General features: G+C 35.6%; 1 pseudogene; it reads right to left on the reverse strand.

Moving 5' to 3' along the window:
* Positions 1 to 18,174, reverse strand: part of LOC131027924 (high mobility group B protein 15-like) — a 29,648-nt pseudogene extending 11,474 nt beyond the window's left edge.
* Between the last annotated feature and the right edge of the window lie 4,860 nt (positions 18,175 to 23,034).

The following is a 23,034-nucleotide window of genomic DNA, read 5'->3' on the forward strand; positions in this document are numbered from 1 at the left end:
TAGCAAACTATTTGAAAATTGAAACTATTGCTTTGCCTTATAAAATAAAATAATATTTCTCTTACCTACCCTCTTTAAATATTAGATCACTAATATACAACATGGCATAACTTTAGTGGAAAATTATAGAAACAACTCCTTCAAACTATTAGCTATCCTATGTAAGAACTATTGCTTTGCCTTATAAAATAAAACAATATTTCTCTTACCTACCCTCCTTAAATATTAGATCACTAATATACCACAAGGCATAAGTTTAGTGGAAAATTATAGAAACAACTCCTTGAAACTTTTAATTATCTTATGTAATGGTTTGATCATGAGACTCAAAATCTTTGAAAATGGATTCACCTTACAAATAAAACAATGTTTCTTTTACGTACCCTTCTTGACTATTGGACCAATGAATTAAAACTATTTCCATTTATTTTGTTCTAGTGTCTACATACTTGTGTAAATTCTATTTAGCCATTCAATTATTCATTGTCATTAATCCCAGATGTTTTCTTTTCCAATGTGTCCCCCTCTATCACATGGCATTCACTAGTTTGAATGATCTAGCAGGTGCAAGCTTGTGAATTACAACCAAAGAGTGTGTTCAGAAATTTTATATTGAAAGACTTTGACAATAATAACTTTCAATGGATGGAGAGAAGTACACAAGTGACTAAATAAGCCTTTCAATTTAAGGTTGGTTTGTTCTTTGATTGTAGTGAACACAGAGAGTAGGTAAAAGTTTGTCCACAAGATTGAAGCTACTAGGGTTAAGTATAATATTTCCTTTATTTTTAATATATTTAATAGTTTTCTCAAAAATGATTATATTATAGAATTCAAATATATACTAACTTATGCTCATGTGTATGCAAGAAGGAAAAGAGAATGATGGGTTTTGTAAGAAACATGTTTTAGATGTTTCTAAATTCAGAACCTTAAAATTATTTTCTCAGAATCTTTGTAGTGGAGGGAGGCTTATTTTGCAACAGGAACCACCTGAATCTTGAGTGGTCATCTAGAGGTTGAATAAGGAATACATAAAATTGGTTGTTATCAAGGTTTCCAATAGAAGTAATAGATTTTTTTTAACTTTTCTCCCACTGCAGTTCATTATATTATTTTAGTTTCAAACACATCTTTTAATTCTCTGTGAACATTTAGCATAATTTTTTTTTAAAACATATAACACTTAATATTTTTTTGAATTGACGTTTATGCTGTTTTATCTTGTACATTTATATTATAGAGAGCTTCTTAGCTAAAGCTTAGAGAGATACGCTTAAAGCTTAGAGAGATACGCTTCATGCAGATTGTGGTGTACAACAAGTAAGATCTATATAAGTAAGAGTTGTTATTGAAGTGAACAGAACAATCACGACTAATAGCATAGAGGGCCTTCAGAGACTAAATGAAAAAGCTCAATCTCTCAATGTATGCCCCTTGACCACTCATGCTTCCCCCCTTCATTTCAAAATTTAATTATATTGAAATAAATAAATATAGTTTTAATATTTGTAAAATGGGGGTTCGAGTGGTATGTTATGTTTTTTTGGCTTGATGGTTATGTTCAAACTATTAAAGAATGCATTTGTGTCCTTCTTGATGAATGGTGTTCGAGTCAGCAGATGGAGCCTTTCTCTCTGCCTCTTTATTTTTGCCCCTCCTTAGCTATTCCTAGTGTAATAGTTCTTGCAGATTGAGCTTATCTCTCTACTCTCTACAATTTTAATCAGATCTTTCTACTTTTAGTTTTACATTAGCAAAACATAACTGGAGCTTGGCTAACTGTGCCATTTTTGGTTCTGTTACTTTTAACTACTTTCTGAATACTTTTATATCTAATCTAATATATATGCGCTTAACACTTTGCCTCGAAAAATAAAAAATCAATATGTTACATAAATATATGTATAAAAGAAAGTCTTGCCCCTCATTTGAAACATTTCGCAATTATATTCCCTCAAGAAAATCAAGGCGAATGAAAAACAAACCTTTTACTATAATCCTACTCTAGGCATAATCTATATGAGATATCAGTACCAAATAACATCCAACCTGATGGAACACTACCAGCTTACATTAATTCTCCATATACCAGTTTTATCTAGGTGCAAAAAGTAATTGAAATTTGAAGAAAATTACATTAATTTTGTACCAGTGGAATCAAGAAACACTTTACTATTGGCAACTGCTTTTTCATTTTTTCAAATTGGTTGGGGTAAATCTTGTTGATTGGTATTGCTCTTTGTCGCCGTAAGAAATTGAGAACCAAAGCACTGTCAATTGCCTCTTCGTGCTTGACAACTGACTGGGCAAAAATCTTTTTGATTGGTATTGGTCCGTGTAGTGAAGAGGAACTAGGAACCAAAATGATAATTTGTGCTCTCTCAAATGAAAGTTGTATTGATGATGTTAATAAGGTTGGAAATACGAAACATTTGCATTGGAGAATACATGTGCAAAAGTAAATTCACTTCAATATTGTTTCAATAGATTGTGGCGATGAAGTGGTTTTTGATGGGCCAATTTTATATTTGTTTACCTAATGGCATGACTTCCTTAGTTTTCTTGAAAAAGGTCTAAGTTCACGTTGACCACTGATTTGGGTTTACCAAGCTAAATCAATCGCAGTAGACCATGAGGTGGATAAATTGCCAATATTTCTATGGTTGCTCTAATGCCCCATTATCATTGATTTGAGCAACTGATTGTCATTGGCCAAAGATCAAGGATAATACCTACCGCTCGTTTGTAATATGCTTAAAGGTTTTTCAAAGGTAGTATAGCATATTTCTACTAGTCATAAACCAGCAAGTGACCATGTTGCCTACAGTTTCAGTCTTTTACTCATGGGTTGATACGATTGGTATCGAAGAGCTTCAATGTAAAGAATTTATCAGGCCCATCCTTTATCCATATTGATAAGCATTGCTACTAAACTTTTTAAAAGGTGTGTGCTACCTTTCTTAAGGAACCTGGCATCATAGATTGATTCCTATTGATCATAAGACCAAATGCAAAAACAGTTGAGTTAATCTCCATAACAATCACTAAAGGTTGTGACGTGGTTCTAGGCGGAAAGGTTGGTCAGTTCGATGGGTTTGTTTGTGAGATATTTTTGAATATATAGGTGTTAGTGCACCAGCTGAATATAGAGAAAGAATTTTTACACACAACTAATGGCTCATGACTATTGATATTGAAGGCTAAGGAGTCTAGGAGGTTAATTATTGTGGGGACTTAGCAATTAATGTGTTGGAAGTTCCTACATAAATCAGAAGCGTACTAACTAATGTGTTATTATTGGATGTGCTTACCTTAGCTTGGTATAAAGAAAAGAATTTTGCTTAGCCAAGTCTTGTGATTGTTGATATGAGATACAAACTATCTGTTGGTTGGTATTATAGCCCAAAGTGGTTAGCTGACTTACTAACTTAAGGTAATCGAGGGTGAACTAGTTGAAGAAGCTTTCTCAAAATAAGTTTAGTAGTTAGATGAAATAAAGCTTTAGTGATGCCCACGGGGTCCAACTGAGATGCTTAATGCATTGATTGATTAATTGGGATCACAAAATAGGCTTGTACATAAGGAAATCACTTGCTAGTGGCTACTGGCTACTTTCCAGCCTTAATTTGATGAAAGAAATCACTGAAATTGACTTGCAAAAGACACCGTGCTTGCACCTTTGCAGACAATTCTCCCTTATTTATGGAATCCCCTCTATGAGAGTGTCCTCCTATGCACTAATTATTGAACACAATATTGAAAGAAGTTATTATAATTCACTAATAATGGAACACATTTTCGAAAGAGGTTATTGCAACAAATCTAACGAACAATAAGAGCAATGTATTTCCAATACCATGTTCCGTTGGAATATCTGGCTCTCCTTCAGTTTCATTTTACTGTTTATATTGTAGTGCTATAGACTAACATACAGTCCGGATAAATTTGATATGCCCAACAAATACATATGAGCCGATCAGAATGTCTGAAGATGTGACCACCAATTTGTAATAAACAACGGAGGAACATAGGCAATCTCCTACTCTCCTCACATAATAATAAATTTATGAATAGATGAAAATTTACCAAAAAAATACAAGAGAAAAGCCCAATCAGCTGCTGTATAGATAAATGGAAATTTAAATGCAAAAGGATCTTGCAAAAGAGAAAGGCAATAAAGAATGTGAGGTAGAGGTCATTTGATTGCAGTAAAGATGGCTTGAATGTAATAAACTGACTAAAATAATGACTTCTGGACAAACACAATAGAGAAATAAGGGATGATTATTTACAGAGGACAACAATTAAGGCATAGTCAATCAAAATTGCAGTCAATAAACAAAATAGGATGTGAATTGTTAATCTGCTCAAACTTCAAAACCTAAAGAACTACCGACACATGTTTCAAAGAAGATACCATCAATTGCATTCGAACATGCGACCAAATATAGAGATCAAAACGGCGTGCTGGATCTCAAAGTTCAAAGCATTTCTAGACGTTGCAGATTTTGTATATTTTCTCTGTAACATTCTTTAAGCTATAGCCCAATGGTTGTATTTGTTAGAAAAACTATGTCCCTAATAAGCCTGTGCAGATATAGGTAAACTAGTGGAAATCAGAAAAAATGAGAAGCAGATAACATGCAATTATCTTTAGCCTGAATGTGAATGTTAAAAATTACTGAAATTATCTTTAGCCTGACATAGTCATTGAATATGGCGGATGGAGATTAAAAAAAACTAATATTGGCCAAAAATATCCTTGTGGAATAACTGCACGCTGCAAGACACTGTCAATAACAGTTTGGCAGTGCACTCGAATTCATCAAGGCATATGAGAAAATGGACGTGACATGGATGCGATACTTGTAGATAGACAAAAGTCAGTTATGATAACCCGCATTTGTGTACCCACACTGACTAGTAATCCTAATCCTATTTGGAGAGGGGCTTTCTACTCTACACCTCAGGTTCTATCAATAGAATATATAAGCATGTTCCAGTAAAGCAATTAAATGGAACTGGAATTCTCATCTACATCAAAAATAGTCTTAAACGTTTTGGAGTTAAAGGACTGAAATTCGCAACACAGACTTTCTTTTGGATATCAAATTTCTCAAATATCTCAAGAATAAGCTACAAACTTCCAGACCTCTCACTTCTAGCAGCCAGAACAGATTTTCCTCAACATTGATGGCCCAAGGTTTATGGAACTATCCTATTTTTCCAACTTTAGAGGAATGACATTTCGCAGGACCACCTGGCCCCTCCATGGAATCCTACCCTAGCCATTACAACCAACCCAGTTCTTAACCATATTGATATTTCTATTATATTCTACTCTACATCCCTAACTAGATGCTTATTGATCATAACCATGTGGTGGTTGAAACTTACGTGTCCTAACTCAAAAAGATATTCTAAATGAAAACTTGATATCCTCCTATACGAGGAATAATTTCACCAAATATGAATACAGTTCAGTAATTATAGTAATCATATGAAACACTTTCAAAGCTTCCTAACAGTTTTTAAGCTTTCCTAATTTAAAATATACTCCGAGGATAAACTTAATATGCTCCTGCACAAGGAAACATTTTACCAAACATGAATAGAGTTTTTTGCTTTCATGAAACACTTTCAAAAACTCTTCAAGTTTGACTTAGACAACTTATAAATGACTGCAAGCCAAACTTTATTTCTTTGAAAAAAAATATATATATATTTTGATTTGTCAGTTGATTTCTGACTAAAGGTATCATCATATATAAATTTCAAAAAATCTTCACTCCTTTCGCAATATTCTAGTTTAGGTCTGAATTAAATTTCTTATGATGGACTTTTATCAGCGTAAGATTGTACCACATTATGTGACATTCATATTTTTGAGTGAACTCAAACAAAGGTGAGTGTTCAAGAATCCAAAGTGTTACTATGAATTCAACCATTTGTTATCAAGAAACACTAGAATTGTTTATTCTTCATGCTTTAAATATCCATCCAAGAAGAAAATCTTAAAAAGTAATGATTCTACAAACCAGAATGACAGATGACATGTAAACTGAAACAAAAAATTGACAAAGGACTAATCCTGAAGGGGAAACTAAACAAACCACATTTATTGATTAAAATGAGAAATAAAATCCTGAGATTGAAAGGAGATTAAAATGCCCATAGAAGTAACAACCTGAAACAAAAACTTTGCTATTAAGTTGATTGTTCCTGATATTGTGTATATTCAAATCTAAACAATCTTTTGTGACTTTGTTAGTTTATCTATTATCTTCCAACTTGGAAGGCCTCAGCAATTACAAGGAAAAAAAAAAGAAGAATTCAGAGATGCACACCAACACTGGCACACTATACTGTTGTTCCTTTAACGAGGTCAGTTACACTCGTTTTTCGGCATACTATACACCAAACCCAGAACCAAAAAAAACAAAAAACGATCAAGATAAATAGCTGAACTAAGAGTTAAGCATAGTTTGTCATTGCATGTCTATTCTGCTCAAACTGCTGTCCATGCTGATTATTCCTTAATTTCAAGCAATCAACACTTCTGTGTCATGGGACTGCAATTTTTGCTTTTCTATATTCTTGTATTTCACTTCTGTACATTTCCTTATCCTTCAATGCAAGTTCCTGGTAAACCTAATATATTCAATCAAGACAAAATATTAAGAAAGGCAGTACAAAAGCATTTATTTTTAGTTAAAAAAAGTAACAAAGAAGACTAATTATGTAGTGGGAAAAGAAAACTTCATATCAGAATTCATTTTTATCTTACCCATTTTTCTTCTTCTTTTAGATTCTTCCATGAATCACCAATCATTTTAGTGATCTCCCTATCCTTGCCAGGATGCAATGCTTTCAATTGTTTATACTGCTCGGCAAAGAAAAAATTGTAGCCATTCCTATTTTGCTTAGGATGATCCGGATCTTTTTTCTTAATTTAATTTTTTCCCCTACGACGGCTACAAGGGCGAACCCCTAAAGCAGCATCCCCATTATTTAAGTAACTAGGTACTTCTGCAAACTGTTCTGTTGGCACCTGGTATAATACACCACTTGATTTTTCCGAGCCAACCACCACGGTAACAAGATAACCATGTTCGAATTTTCCATATATAACTCCAGTCACGGGATGTTCGAATTTTCCATATATAACTCCAGTCAAGGGATGACCCAAAAAAGATGCAGGGTTAACTGTGAGAAAAGAAAATGAATTATATCTTAGCAATAGTCACTGATTCAAGTTACACAAGAATTTATCGGATAAACATGACTACTTAAATAAAAATTTAAGTTATTCTAACAGTAAGCATAAAAATCCGTTAAAAGAATAAAATTGTTGGAATTGGCAGGAGTTGACAACCTTCAGAAAGAGGAATTGAAGCTCTCCTCTTTTTTCTCCTGATCAGAGGCTGGACTTCATCCAAAGGTGGATTAACAGGGCTTGGAGCAGGTAGAGCAGCTGAATAATACAACAGAAAAAGTCAAAATATTTTTATCAGATGCATTTCGCAACAAAAGAACATGAGAAACATAAAGAGAATTCCACCTACTTTGTGGTGGGGGAATTAGATGACCCCGGGCCCCAAAGAAGTAAACTTGCTCATAATGATGAAGCAAGCTAATGTAATATTCGCTTAGAACAAAGGATGTGTTGGTTGCTGTTGGTGGAAAATTAAACAACGCAGTTATCTTCTTCCATTTCCTGTCTTCGATGACCTGACAATAACCATAAGGAAGTCTATTCATTATACCGTCAATGAAAAATTATAATTGGTTTGATAATATCCCATTTCTTCAGTATCTATCCTTCATACTGACTGCAAATGCCTTCCCAGAGATTATTCCTAAAATGCGATATACATATACATCTGCTTCTAGTATTTTTCAATTTTTGCTGATATGAGGTACTTAAAATGTTTTCATTCTCATGATGAAGGGAATTAGGCACTTTGTGATCCTCTAATTGGAGCATCATCATTACCTGATAAATTGATCAGCATCTAGTAAGCATATAGCTCAAACATGAATTAACCAATGTAGAAAATCCAGCCAAACTATTCAATTTCATTTGCATTCAACATGTATATGTTAATTTGTGTGCCTTGTTACGGAGACAATTGTGACATAATTAGACAAAATGTAGTAAGGCAAGAAGAATAATGTGGAGAAACTAAATGGAATAATAAATAGACCCAACATAAAAGAAATGGACAAGATACAAATTACCAATCAAGTATATTAAAAATCTCATAGGTACGCCAAAACAAATATTGATCATAGAATTTAAGGCTAGCGGTTCCTTACTTGTTTGAGTCTGTTGTGACCGTTTCACACATCGCCCCATTAAAATGGGGACCCCCTCTTTTTGCTCGGTTTTGCCTGCTTCTCTCTCTGCTTTTAGGGTTTTGGGTTAGTGAGTCAGTCGTCTGGACTGGGTATAAGCCTTAAGGTTTCCATTTTGATGTTTTCAAGCCAGAATCCAGTCCAATTTTGAAGATTATTGAGCTTCCTCTCGTAAGATGCAATTTTGAAGTAAGGTGAATTTGTCAAGGGGTCAGGTAAGTCTATCTAGGTTCAGCCGGAATTTTGAATACAAGTCCAAAATTTTGCCTAAGTTTTGATGATGGAATTTTGAAATTTTGTTTGAGTGATTTTGGCCAAATTTTGGAAATTTTGATAATTGATCCCAGGCATTGGAAATAACCTAATTTTACCTTGTGAAGTGACTGAGGTCCTAAAAACTTGATATTTTGGCCTGTGGAAGCAAGTTCGCTCCTGTCCCTCAGTCAGGGACCAGGGCGAAAATGATATTCTATGCATCCTGGTTATTAATTTATTTGTCTTGTGCAGGGTCGCCAGGAGATGCAGTTGAACGCGAATTGGAGGTTTTGAAGATTTTTAATCTCAAAAATGGCAAGTTTTTCAAAGTTTAAAGTCAAATCGCTCCTGTCCTTCAGTTAAGGACCAGGGCGAAATAAATCACTTAGACCATTTTGACCTCATTTTGATCAAGTTGAAGCGTCAAGGACGTAATGGAAGGTGAAACCAACATGATAGAGTGCCAGGATTGAGTCGTTTGCAATAAAAAGTTGAACTTTTGCCCTCAAGGACAAAAATCACTCCTGTCCCTCCCTGAAGGACCGGAGCTTGAAATTCAAAATTGCCCTGTCCTTGAAAGATCTGAATGATTTCACGATTTGAGAAGAACAAAGGGAGTACATCTTATCGATGGAATATAACTTGAAAGTACCATAATAAGGAAAATTGGCCCTAGAAGCAAAATCGATCCTGTCCCTCTGCCAGGGACCAAGGCGAAGTTTAGTGATAGCTCCCGTCCCTCTCCCAGGGACGAGCGATTTTCCTTACGAAACAAGTTCTGGGCTAAGATCAAGTGAGTGTTAAGTTTGAGGCAAGCAAAGGAAGCGTAATGAATCCATTGAATATAATTTTGAAGAGTGCAAGACGCCAATGAAGCCTATTTTGTCCTAGGCGCTCCTGTCCCTCTCCCAGGGACCAGAGTGATTTCTTCCTTAGACAAGTTTCTCGCCAAGATGAAGCAAATTCCATGTCAAAGATGAGTGAAGGGGAGCATGGCGGATCCGTTGAAGATAGTTTTAAGTATTGGCAAAGAATGATTGGGCCTACAAATGCAAGTTCGCTCCTGTCCTTCAGTCAAGGACCAAGGCGAAATCTTAGTTATTTTGCCTTCCCTTCCGATTTTCGATGAATCCAGACTAAGCTACAAGGGGGCAATGATGTTTTGAAGCACCTCGAAGAGAAAGTAAAGTGTCAAAGAACGCAAAAGTGATGGAAATGCCCAAGTTCGCTCCTGTCCCTCTCCCAGGGACCAGAGCGATTTCTTCCTTAGGCAAATTTCCCATGAAATTAAAGTGAGTTTCATGCCGAAGATGAATGAAGGGGAGCATAATGAGTCTGTTGAAAACAAGTTTGAAGGTTGGCAAAGCACGAACAAGCCTACAAGTGAAAGTTCGCTCCTATCCCTCTCCTAGGGACCAGAGCGAAATAGTCAAATATGCTTAAACTTTGAAGGCCACATTCGTTTCAAATGTTCAAGAAGGAATAAAGAACACCATTTTACGCCTTGAGGACAATTTGATATCGATATGATAGAGGATTTGCACCATAGACTAAAGTTCACTCCTGTCCTCCAGTCAAGGACCAGGGTGATATTCACTAGACTGGTCATTTCTTTCAAGAAACCACGTCAAGGCAAGATCGCACAAGGTCAAAGATGTCTTTGGGAAGGTGATAAGCAAGGAACCAAGCGTCAAAAAGCGACTAAATTGAGCAAAGAAGCAAAATCGCTCCTGTCCTCTAGTCAAGGACCAGGGCGATATTCATGAAATCAATCATTTTTCTTCCTAGATCACATCAAAGCAAGGTTACACAAGAATCAAAATGTCATTTGAAAGGTGATGAACAAAGAGTTAAGGTTAAGAGATGACAAATTTGAGCTAGAATTCAAAGTTCGCTCCTGTCCTCCAGTCAAGGACCAGGGCGATAAACACTCAAATATCAAATTAGCTCTGTAAAGGACAAGTAAGTATGCGTGGAATGAAAGGATAAAATTGTTACTTACCTAGTGATGCAAATTAGTGATTAAAAAAGCAAAGACCAAGGAATAAATGCAAGATCGCTCCTGTCCTCCAGTCAAGGACCAGGGCGATAATGATCTTAAGAGGCATTCATCTACAAAATTGAATAGATCAAGTTCAAGATTCCCAGTGAAGATACCAATTTCAACGTAGAGGAAGTGGTTTTGAACGTCAAAGGCAAGAAATTCAAAAAGCAAAATGCTAGATCGCTCCTGTCCCTCTCCCAGGGACCAGAGCGATGTGGTTTGTACTCCTTACATCTCCCATGTTTTGGCGCTAACATCATTTTTGAATTATATTAAATGCTAAAATTCAATAAAACTTGAAATATTTAATTAAAATTAGCATTTAATGGGTGCGCACAAGACATTTAATTAATTAATTTTGCCTTTAAAAATCGAAACTATTAAATATGAAGGCATTAAATTAATTAATTATTATTTTAAATAAATAAATTGGGGCGCTTGGGTTTTATTTTCCATATTTTAAAAAGTCGGCCTTGATTTTTATTTAAAATTTGTTTTTATTTTGCCTTATTTCCAAAGTCGGCCTTGAGGTAATTAAGAAGGTAAGCGCTTATATATAGGGGGTGTGATATGGCATTTTAAAACATCATTCAATCATCCTTTGCATGTGATTTGGAGAAGACAATTACAAAGTGCGAATTTCATCAAGGAGAGGTGCGAAATTTCCATTCGAAGGGAAGTGCGGACTTGGTTTGTGTTCAAGTGGAGCGAATTTGCCATCAAGACGTTGAAGACCCCAAAGTTGGCGAAATTGATAAGGAAGGTGCCTTTGCTAGAGGAGGATCGCATTGATACTTCAAATTTTGATTTTTGCGTAGGCGAATTTCCTTATTTCACTTTTTTAGAGTTAGCTCTCAAGTGAGGTATGGCGAAGTCTTCCCTTGTCTTGAATTTTGAATCTTGATTGTCATATCTTAAATTTTGAATTTTGAAATTTTGAATTTCCTGTAGCTCAATCGAATTTAGGAAATGATAACTCAAAGACTTATCATGAAGTTTCCTAAATTCATTCTCTAATCTAATCTATGTTTATACATTGCAAAATCTATTACTTATTATGAAATGTTGTGTAGGTGTTACAATGGCGACCCCAAAGGCGGGAGCATCCACCAGTCGTCCAGCTCTCATGAAGGAAGATCAGAAGAATGAAGAATTGGAGACCAAGATCGTGTCGAAGTGGAGCAACATTGGAGATACTAACTTGGGGAACTTCAGTGTGAAGAAATTTCGAGAGGTCCCCTACATTGGCAAGCCATCACCTGTCGCAAGGAGAATAATTGAAAGTGGTATTATCAAGGCAGCCGGCTTCCCTCCAGCAATCCAGTGCCATGAGTTGATGATCGAGTGTGCTCGCCATTATGATCCACAGTCCAGATCGATAGTGTCCAAGGAAGGAGACACTTTTGCTTATCTTTCAGAGGAAGCTATCAATGAAGCTCTTCACTTGCCAGAACATAAAGATATGATTTATAAAAGCATAGAAGGAGCCAGGTCCATGTACGAAGATGATCCAGACACTTGCCTAAGCATCATCAACAAGAATTGGTTACTCAAGAGTCGTCCTCGCCTGAGCAAGATTCCGAACACACCACATAGGATCGACTTCCAGGAGGAGTACAAAGATTTGATAACACTACTCAACCAAGTCACAGGAGCCCCTCAAGCCTTCTATTTTGAGAAGTGGATGTTCTACTTCATCCAAGTGATAGTTCAGGGAAAAGGAACAATCCATTGGGCTAGAATGATTAGTCATTGCTTGGACGTACAGTTAAGGAGATTGAAGGCTACTAAGTCTTTCCACATGAGTTCATACATCATATATGCCTTGATCAGGAGCTTTGAGTATGCAGGACTACCTCACAGAGGAGTGATTGGAAGAGGACCCGGCGAGGTCAGAGTTTGTGATTCTTATGTTCACTTGCATCATCTGCCAGGGAGTAACTACAAGTTAGTCAATGATACATTCACGATGACCATCACCAGGATATTGTAAGGCGGGATTCACAACCGGTTATCTCAAGATGCACAAGAGCTTGTAAAGAGGTATGGTGCATGGTTTATCCAATTCCAGAAATTTACATATATTAGAGTTCATGGATGTCCTTCACCTCCTTATATGTTGCCGAGATATCCGACAGACAGAATAGTGTTACTTGAGGTAACAAGACAGTTGGCAGCTTATGTGAAGGCATTCAGACACAGACATGGAAATGGAGTTCCTGTGCCTATCATATTGGGGAATTCAGTTGAGGTATGTCCTAATGCTCTAGCCATGGATGATGCAGAGAAGGAATTAGCTTTATATTCATTTTCATTCTTTACCTTGAGAGAGAGCTTTGATCCATATGGGTATATAGAGGAGACGGTCGGAAGAAAATATAAACATGAACCTCAGGTGGAAGACTTTGTGATGAATCTCTTGGATGACCTTGAAGTGAAAAGAAATATGCATTCTAGATTGCCTTTAGACTTCATCAGGAAATGCAAAATTTACAGAGTGGCCGACCAAGCTCAGGACAGTGGCAGACATCTCCAATCATCTTATGATCGAGAAAGCAAATCAGTGAGGCTAGATTGGAATGAACCCGAGGTTGTGGATCTAGATGCTTTGATGGCTCCAGTCTTGTCTTGTACTCACAGATGGGTTGATGTGCAGCATTAGAAGTTGAGAGAGCAAGGTATATCTATGACTTTCACTTTGGAAGAAAAACCAGTTGAAGGAGGAGCAAGTGTAAGTGAGGGTAATCCTAATCCCAGAAATGCGAGCGAAGGCAACCTTCGAAGTGTAAGTGAGGGCAATCCCCATCCAAGAGGCTCGAAAAGGAAAGAGAGACCTGAAAAAAGGGAATCTTTCAAGAAGAAGCAAGAGGCCAACCGAGATCGTTCATCCAGCACATCTTTTCGACATGAGAAGAGGACACTTGAGATAGAGGAGTCTATGGAATCAATGGTACAGAACAATAAGAAGGACAGGCACCTTGAAGGTCACCAAGTGGGTCTCTCCAAGCTAATGAGCTACATGAAGATAAGGAAGATAATGAAGTAACGTCTCCTCTCAGAGAAGAAGAAACATTGCCCAATGAGATACAGGTTAGAGAAACAAGATTGGCCATCCCAGATTGGTTAAAGGAAAGACTTACAAGGGTGATTGTGATCGAAGACGAGGACAGTGTGATTGATTTAGAGAGCCTTGTTGGAGATTCTCAAAAGATGATAGAGAAGAGGAAGGCTACTAAGATGTCCAAGATGATCAGAGATGAAACAGGATCTAGGAAATTGCAGATAGCTACACCGGCAGTGGACAAGTATGAAGGTGAGATCCTCGCAGAGGAATATGATGTAGAGACATTTGAGCTTGGTCCACCCACAGCCGAACAGACGTTGGATGATGCCACTGATTCATTTGAGGCACTTAGAGACAAGATTAGGGAAGAAATGGAAAAGAATAGGAAGCTTGAGAGAGAGGTCAATGTTTGGAGAGGCTACTTTAGCCATCTCAATCAGCCTTTGAGACGTCAGGATCCAGCAGTATCTCCTACACAGGCACTTCCCCTTGAATTAGTTGGTGAGGTAGAGAGAGTTAGGAGTTTGGTTCATCTTATGAGCTCATGGATTGACAAATCCCATATAGTTGCTATTGAATTTGCAACAAGGATGATGCAGACCATTCATCGAGCTATTCAAGTTCTTGAGGTCATCCACAACTTGATGATAACTGTAGCTGCTTTTGCTCATACTAAGGATATTATCATTCCTGTACTGCAAGTAATCAGACAAACATCAAGGAAGGTTCTAGTGCAAGAAAAGATAATGGATGGAGGACCTCATAGTTTACTTCAGTGGTCGACTTTACTCCAGATGAAGGAAGTTCTCTTCGAGGACATCAGTACTAGATGCAATCATGTTGAGGAGGTTATCCACCTGATCCAGGATAGAGTGTTTGAGGTACTACGTACTATTCTTGGCAGGAGGATCGAAGTTGAGATAGATGTGGATTTGCAGGAATTGGAAGATAGAGTTAAGGTCATCTTTTGCAAAGATGAGAATGTTATTACAAATGAGCAACGAGATCAGATGTTTGCCACCATGCTCCTGATTGAGAAGACCAAGGAACTTGAACTTGAATGGGATGCTGCTCTTCTCAAGGCATTTGATCAGGTCATCCACTTAGAAGAACGAATGAAGAATCTTCCTGATATTCCAATTGCTGAGATCGAAGGAATCGTGTCTAGATTCATTGCATATGCTAAAAAGGAGCATTGGAAAGGGAACAAGATTCTAGATGAGAGGTTGTTATAGATGATGTGGCACCTTAATTGTCATTGGTCTATGTCTCCTAGATTTTCGTGCCAAATTTAATATTTGGCTATGCATTTAATGTTGTGCAATAAAAGGGGAATTCTTGTAATAAAACCCTAATTAGGGTTTAGGTGTCACAATCTTGGCCATTGATCTTCTTTTGATCTGGACCGTTCATTGTGATTGAGGATGCTATATATACCCTCATTTCTTTTCATTTTGGAACTAGAACTAGAAACTAGAGATTAGATATCAGCATTAGTGATTAGAGAAGCAAGTATTTTGTAGCAAGATTGAGCTTTGAAGAAGGAATTTCAAACAATTGTTGTTCATGATGGCTTTGAGATCAATAAAATATTGAAGTTATGGTGTTTTATTGCAATTCTTGTGGTTATCTTCATGGTTGTTCATTGTCTTGAATCATTCTCAATCAAAGTAGTGTTTTAATTTGAAGGACAAAGTGTTGGACTTGATCGTCGGTGAGATTCACTTTCCAAACCACTAGCTTCTTGCTGATTGTAGGAACGCCTTGCGTGGTCAACTGGATCAACTTGAACCACTTAAACCTTCAATCATTGTTGTATCTTGGATATGTGCCTTCGTGGTAGTGTCTATGATCCTTGATGAATTGAAAAATCATTTGTTACCTTAGAAGATCGCATCAATTTCAATTGAGTTGTTATTTTATGGCAATATTGAAGTTGGTAGAATCTCGCCAAGTCTCGTCCACATTGAGTCATTCTTAGGATTACATTAGACTAGATCCCTTGCAAGCCCTACTCTTTTGATCTTTTTTTTGAGAGCTTGTTAGTATTAGGAAACCCTATTCCTGCAGTTCGGGTTTGGCGTAAGACCCCTTGATGAAACAGCAATCACAATGACCACTGGTGCTTATCCACACGTAGAGACCCTACTTAAAAGAACATTGAAGTCACCCTAACTGATCCTTCTTGCGATATCTTCAGCAGTTAGAGATTTTATTCAAGAGAGGATAAGGTACCCTTGGGTATTTTATTCTGTGTATGATTGTGTACAAAATACACGTCAACAGAGTCCTCCTCGAGAAGTCACTTCCATGTATAAAAGACGCAAATCTAATTCTTTGCCTCCAATAGTTGGAATCCTTCAAAGAGAAACATGCCAAATTTAAGATTGAATGATGAACCAATATTTCATCTCTACAGCTGTAATAGTTAGCCATTGTCCTTGACTCTTTTATACCATATGATATTTGTTGAATACAAGACATCCGTCCCTATAATAACCAGACGATTTACACACCAATCCTTTCACTATAAAATACTTTCTGTAAAGATGTAAAACACTTTTGCACCTATATGCAGGCATTTCTACAATTTTTAATATAAAATGTAGAGAAAAATACAAAAGACATGAATATCTGATGCCATAAATGGACTGGTATAAGTTTGCAAGGGTGAATCTATGTGTAAACATACATTAAGGGTGAATCTATGTGTAAACATACGTTAGTGGTGTCGATAGTGAGGTAAATATTGAAAAGTCTCCCACCTCGTGAGCAGGCACAAACCCTTTAAAAAACTAGCAGAATAAAGTTATAAACAAATGCTAATGGTGTTGATACTGATGTTAGTGGCATCAACTAAGATTTTAATCTTGGGGAGTTTCCCACCTCAGTAGCAGGCACAAACCCTTGAAAAACTTAGACCCACATATAAGATTGATCCTTTGCAAAAGGTTACAAAAGCAGACCTTAACAGGTGGTTGAGACTACAAAAGCATGCTGGTGATAAATATTGCAATAAACTTCAGTTCCATCAACAAAATTTAATTAAAAAAAAAAACTCTAAATAAAAAAAGGTGTAACCATAAAAAATAATGCTTTTCTATTGTCTCAATTTGTATGAAAGCACCTAACTGATAATTTTTGTTTACCACAAGGTGGATTTTCCTATTAGCAATTTCACGGAATGATACACATTAAAATAACTTTGACATGATTGTAGCATTGCCTAAATGTTAAAGAATGCTACTAGAGTAATTTGCTGGCAGGTTGCAGTATAGTTTCAAGCTCAATCTTAATTTTTTGTATAATTTAAACATCATAATAAAGCTTCTTAATAAAAGAATAAAGAACATTACAATATGTGCTTCAAAGATTTTAATGAAATTACATCTGTCATGACTTCCAATACATTCAGTTACTGTTTGATACTCTTTGCACTAATGATGTTCAATATTTTTAGCAAATTGAAAAAAATTTATCCCCAAGATTTAGAAAAGAATTATACAAACTCTGAGAGAGATGGAAGAACTTAACAGATTTACACAAGATATATGCAATCTGTTGGTTAGTTATCACCTAAAATATACGTAATTACAAGTAATAATTTGTGTTTTAAAATGTGGACCCAAAAACAAGTGAAAAAAGCTCCATGACATGCTTGGTTGAAAATTTGAGCTGAAACTAAACCCAAGCGAAAAGCAGACAGACATTTTTCTAGCTCTTTTAGCAAGGTTTATATTCGCATGAAAGAACAAAGCTACAAAGCTTCTGAAGTAAAAGTGACAGCATATCATTGGTTTCATAAATAAAATATATTCCTAAGTTCCAAAAACACATTAAATTCAAAGAAACATAAAATCAAGGAAAACTCACTCTTATGCAATGGCTGTTTAAAAAAGAATTTTCTAATATTCAGGATTAAAAACCAATCCAAATGGAAAACAAGCCTTTTTCTACTCTCACTGCTCTAAGCATAATCTATATGATTATATCAGGATCAAATAAAATCCAACCTGATGGAACGCTAAACTAATTCTCCTCATACTAGTTTTATCTAGGTGCAAAAATTACTTGAAATTTGAAGACCATAGTACACAACTTACATGAATTCGTTACTAATAGCAGCATGAAACTTGATTAGAGTATCAAGGAACACTTCAGTATTGGCAACCGCTTCTTCATTTTTTAAAACTGGTTGGGGATAAATCTTTTTGATATATGTTGCTCCTTGTGGTGGTAAGAAACTGGGAAGCAAAGCACCATCAATTGCCTGTTCGTGCTTGACAACTGACTGGGCACAAATCTCATTGCTTGGTGATGATGAACTAGGAACAAAATGGCTGTCTTTTGGAGAAGACGGGGATGGTATGGGTTGGCTAGACAATTGAGTTTCATTCAAAATTGGCTCCTCTTGAGAAATGTTCTCAATATCAATGGGCTGGTGTGACATAGTATGGAAGAAAGCAATGGTGGAGCAGGAGGCTCCTACCAACAACTGAAATAACTTTCAACAAAGTATTATCTATTCTGCCCCAGGAATCGAATGGTGTACTTGTGAAATCGGGAATATGAAGAAGTTTAGCAGGTACATACAAGCCACATAGATCTTCTTTGTACCCCCTCAAAGCCACACATATCTGCACATACAGCTTAGGACATTAACAAAACTGAATGTACTGTATACCAACTTAAGAAACCATTAAAACTGAATCTACCAGCTTACAAGATCAATAAAATGGCAGAGACCCACATGTGAAAACAGTCATGTGCAGGTAGAAGGAATCATTAAAACCCTCATGGACACCACAGAAATGCAAAGTTCACAAATTCCCTTAAATGCATCCCCTACTCATAACCCCAATCAATCTAAACAGAAATGTGTATATACAATAACTTTAACGCAAAAACAAACTTCTTAAGTAAGCCCCCAGAATCTATACAGTACCACCACCTCTGAGCTAGCCCGCTAAAAACATAAAAGACCAACCTAGAGGATCACCACCTGAATACACACCCACTAAATGAAAATGACTTCTTCCCACATTCAAACACACCATAACCAGAAGGGCAATTCAGATAATATGGAGAACAAATATATCGGGCTATATCAACTCATCCAATATCTGAGAAAAAACATGCAGAAGCCGGTCTAGAATACCAAATAACACATATATCATACAACACCTAATAAAACAACAGACCCAAACAAAATTATATAGAATTATAGCATTCCCTCCATAAACCAACCTTCTAATCTCAACTTAAATATAACTAAAACAGAGAATTTCCTTCCTCTCAATGAAATCTCCACAGAGAGTTTGAAAAGATCGACGATCTTTTTCTTTTCCAAAGATTATAGCTTGTTATCCTGTGTAAAAGCATTATACTCTTCCAAAGAAATCTATATTGCCCACATATATATTGTGTTCGTATACAACATATGCTCTCTCACATGAACCAAAAAAATAAATAGTAGAGGATTCTACCTGTTCGGTACAGAAAATCAACCGGATTCCATATAGATCATATCAAATCAATCTTTATCGGATCATCATCATCTTAATCATTAAGCATTATACTCTTCCAAAGAAATCTATATTGCCCACATATATATTGTGTTCGTATACAACATATGCTCTCTCACATGAACAAAAAATAAATAAATAGTAGAGGATTCTACCTGTTCGGTACAGAAAATCAACCGGGTTCCATATAGATCATATCAAATCAATCTTTATCGGATCATCATCATCTTAATCATTAAGGTAATGAGAATAAATTGACAAATATTTAATACCCAATTGATTTTGGGGTGGTTTTATAATTAATTTTCTCACCCCTCCTCCTTGTTGCTTTCGATGAATTTATTTATTGGTTTCAAATTTAGAAAGACTTGGTAGCAGTTGATTTAACGAGACGTAAAGCTGAGACAATCTGACGGTCGGAGGTTCTCTTATATGTGTTGAGCAGATACAAGGAAACTGACTAATAATTATTATTATGGTTCTGTTTAACATATCCATGCATTCATTGTTTTGCATCACGTTCTTCTGGATTGACACTTGTTCGGCCGATCTTTCTATTGAATGTTATTATTGGTCAATCTTTCAATAAACTTTTATAAGTTGATAGTAATAATTTAATAAATTTCTTTTTTTAATTTTAAATTTGTATGCACCGTAGTCTAGTAAGGGTTGAGATCTTTCATAGAGTAGCTATTATTTAGTATATATTTTTTTAATGGAAATTCATATCTGTAAGCACAGCGGTCTACTAAGGGCCTAGTTTTTTCAGAGAATAGTTTATGGAAGTTTAGACCTATAAGCACAACACTCTGGTAAAGGCCCAGGCTTTTCATAGAGTAGGTATAATGTAATATATTTTTTATCGAAGTTCAGATCTGTAAGCACGGCAACCTAGTAAACCTGGATGTCTTTAATAGAATAGTTATAATTTAATATATTTTTCATAGAGTAGGTATAATGTAATATATTTTTTATGGAAGTTTAAGCACGGCAACCTAGTAAACCTCCACGTCTTTAATAGAGTAGTTATAATTTAATATATATTTTTTTCATGGAAGTTTAGTAAGGGTGGAGGTCTGTAAGTCACCTAGTCAGGGCCGAGGCCTTTCACAGAGTAGTTTTGCAACGTAATATGGGACCATGGGCCTATAAGTTGAAACCTCTTCTACTAAGAGAATCATATTAAATTAAATAATATGTTTTAAGTTACAATACTTTTGAAATTAGATTTTAGTGAATGTGATTTCTTATATGATGTTTAAATTTTTTGTTTTTTATATAATTTTTTTTTTAATATTAATACATAATAAAATAATAAATAATCATAAAATTTGTATCTCAATTTTATGTTTTATTTATAATAGGTTTTTTCTCATAAATTTTTTAATTTCTTTTAAGAAAATAATACTTGAACTGTCTATACTCCTCAAAAATCAAATGAACCAATTACTATATTTGCAACAATAACACTTTTCTTCTATCCCTTTCTAACATCCAAAGAACTATTTAAAATTATAATTTTTTGACACCAAAAAATATAATGCAATATCATTTATATAAAAAATAAAAAAGTGGATGTCTCATATATGTTTGTAATTAGTGTATATGCATCAATTATAAATATATATATTTATAATCAATTTTTAAGTAAATACAAAAAATAATATAACATTAAATTAATAGTTATATAAGTGATGTTAGTTTGGTATATAATTAAATTTTGAAATGGAGGGGGAAGCATGATTGGTGGAGGAGCATACATTGAGTGATTGAGATTTTTCATTTATTCTCTGAATGCCCTATATTCTATTAGTCATGGCTCTTCTACTCACTCCAATAACAACTCTCAACTCTCAGCTTCTCATTGACCTTATCCAAAGCCACCTCCAGGTTCATAATTTTTTCTTTATGGTCATTCTTCAAGGCCTTAACATCCATCACCAGCTTCTTGTTCAAGTCAATTAAGTTGTTTGTATTTTCTAAGGATGGAGAGTTCAAAGTGCTTTGTCTAGTAGTAAGGCTATTGATCTTGCTTTTCAAATTGAAAATCTCTACGACCACCCAATTAAGAAAATCAGTTTGTCTGAAGCCTTCAACACTTTCTCACGAGCCCCTGTATCCATTATAGAGGATCCCATATCTTTACCCACATGAGTAGCCTTATCCAAATCAATTGGGATTTCAATATGGAAATATAGATTCTATTGAACCTAATCAAGCCCAGGATGAATACAACTATCTGTATTTCATTCATTTTTTTCTTGGCATTTTTGTTTCCTTGAGAGGCCTCAAAGGGGGATTCTCTTTTAACACCATAGTTAGAGGGTAGCTCCAAATTCTTATTATTACCATCAAAGAATGGGGGCTTAGGGACCTTGCCCATTTTGGCAAAGCTAGGGCTAAAGGAATCAATGGAAAACTCATTATAAGGGGCATAATCAATGTATCCCTTCTTAGAGAATTCCTTTTAAGAATCAAACCCCTTTCCTTTAGAAGTGGTCTTTATTTTGCAGCTAACTAGGTAGAAATCATTTTCATCAGACTCTGTGGATTCATTAGTTAGTTCTAATAGACATTTTGGGCATAGTGGATATTATTCTTCCTAGAGGCCGACGGGTGTGGCTTAATCTCAAGGGATTTAGCATGTTCAACAATCAAGAGAATTAAACCCTAATGAAGAATAGGGGAGCTTCTTTTTTCATGTGGGTATTAACACTATTTCATACATGAGAAAAAATAAAAAAGGAATTGACATACACCTATCATGCATAAAATGGTTCGGAATGGTGAAATGATAGGTAAAAATGCTTTTGTAGTGATTGTCAATGGTAATGTACCTCATAATAACTTCTAATTCTTGGAATCTTAAAGCGTCCCTCTTGATTTGTGTAGTGGTCTCAAGCTATGGGGGGAGTTAGGAATAAGCTTGAGCCCCTAAAATGTGAGAAAATTTTTAAAAAAAACACTATATGGAGAATTTTGGAGAGAGGGGGGTTTATGCCTTACCTTGAAAGGCTTGATGGTTGGAATCACAAGATTTATAGGGCTTTCACTAAAGGGTGGAACAAAGGATAGGTTATAGTTTATGGGCATAATTTTAAACTCAAAGAGGAGCTCATTGCTAAAGTTACTAGGGTGAGCATGGAGGGGAAGAAGTTTTTTAAAGACAGAAAGTCAGTTGATGAAGAGGTCCAAAATTTTGTCAAGGGTAAAGAGGGAAAACCTCTAGTCAAGTATAGCGGTGGCCACAAGATGAAATCAATCAAACCCTTGTGGGCCAAATTCATGAACATAATTATGCAACTTTTCAGAAAAGATGGTCTTTATTTGCTTGTGTATAACTATCATTTTGCCCTCCTCAATCATTTTAGGCATAAGAATAGAGTTTCATTTCCTTTTTATTGCTATCTTCTTTAGAATTCAGAATTAGGGAACATAAAAAGGATAAATAAAGCCCCATTATTCATGAATGTTTGATTTTACTATTAATGGGACATATTTTTTTTAAATCCTTGGCAAAAAGGTAATCTATTAAAGAGGGGGATTGTTCTCATCCAAAAGGCAATGATTCCCCTTTCTTTGAGGGTAGTGGATGGAATAGTGAGGAGGTTGATGATTCTTATGAGTAATGGGAAGATAATAAGGGGAAGAAGGCTTGTGATAGAAACCTTAAAGGAAAAAAGGCTTTCGTTGGTTCAGTTTTGCAAGATAGTTTTTCTGAACGTGAAGGGAGGACAAGTATTAAGAAAAGGAAAAAGAATGATAGGGATAGTAAGGACTCCTGT

The sequence above is a fragment of the Cryptomeria japonica genome, chromosome 3 (assembly GCF_030272615.1).
Source record: "Cryptomeria japonica chromosome 3, Sugi_1.0, whole genome shotgun sequence".
Lineage (NCBI taxonomy): Eukaryota > Viridiplantae > Streptophyta > Pinopsida > Cupressales > Cupressaceae > Cryptomeria > Cryptomeria japonica.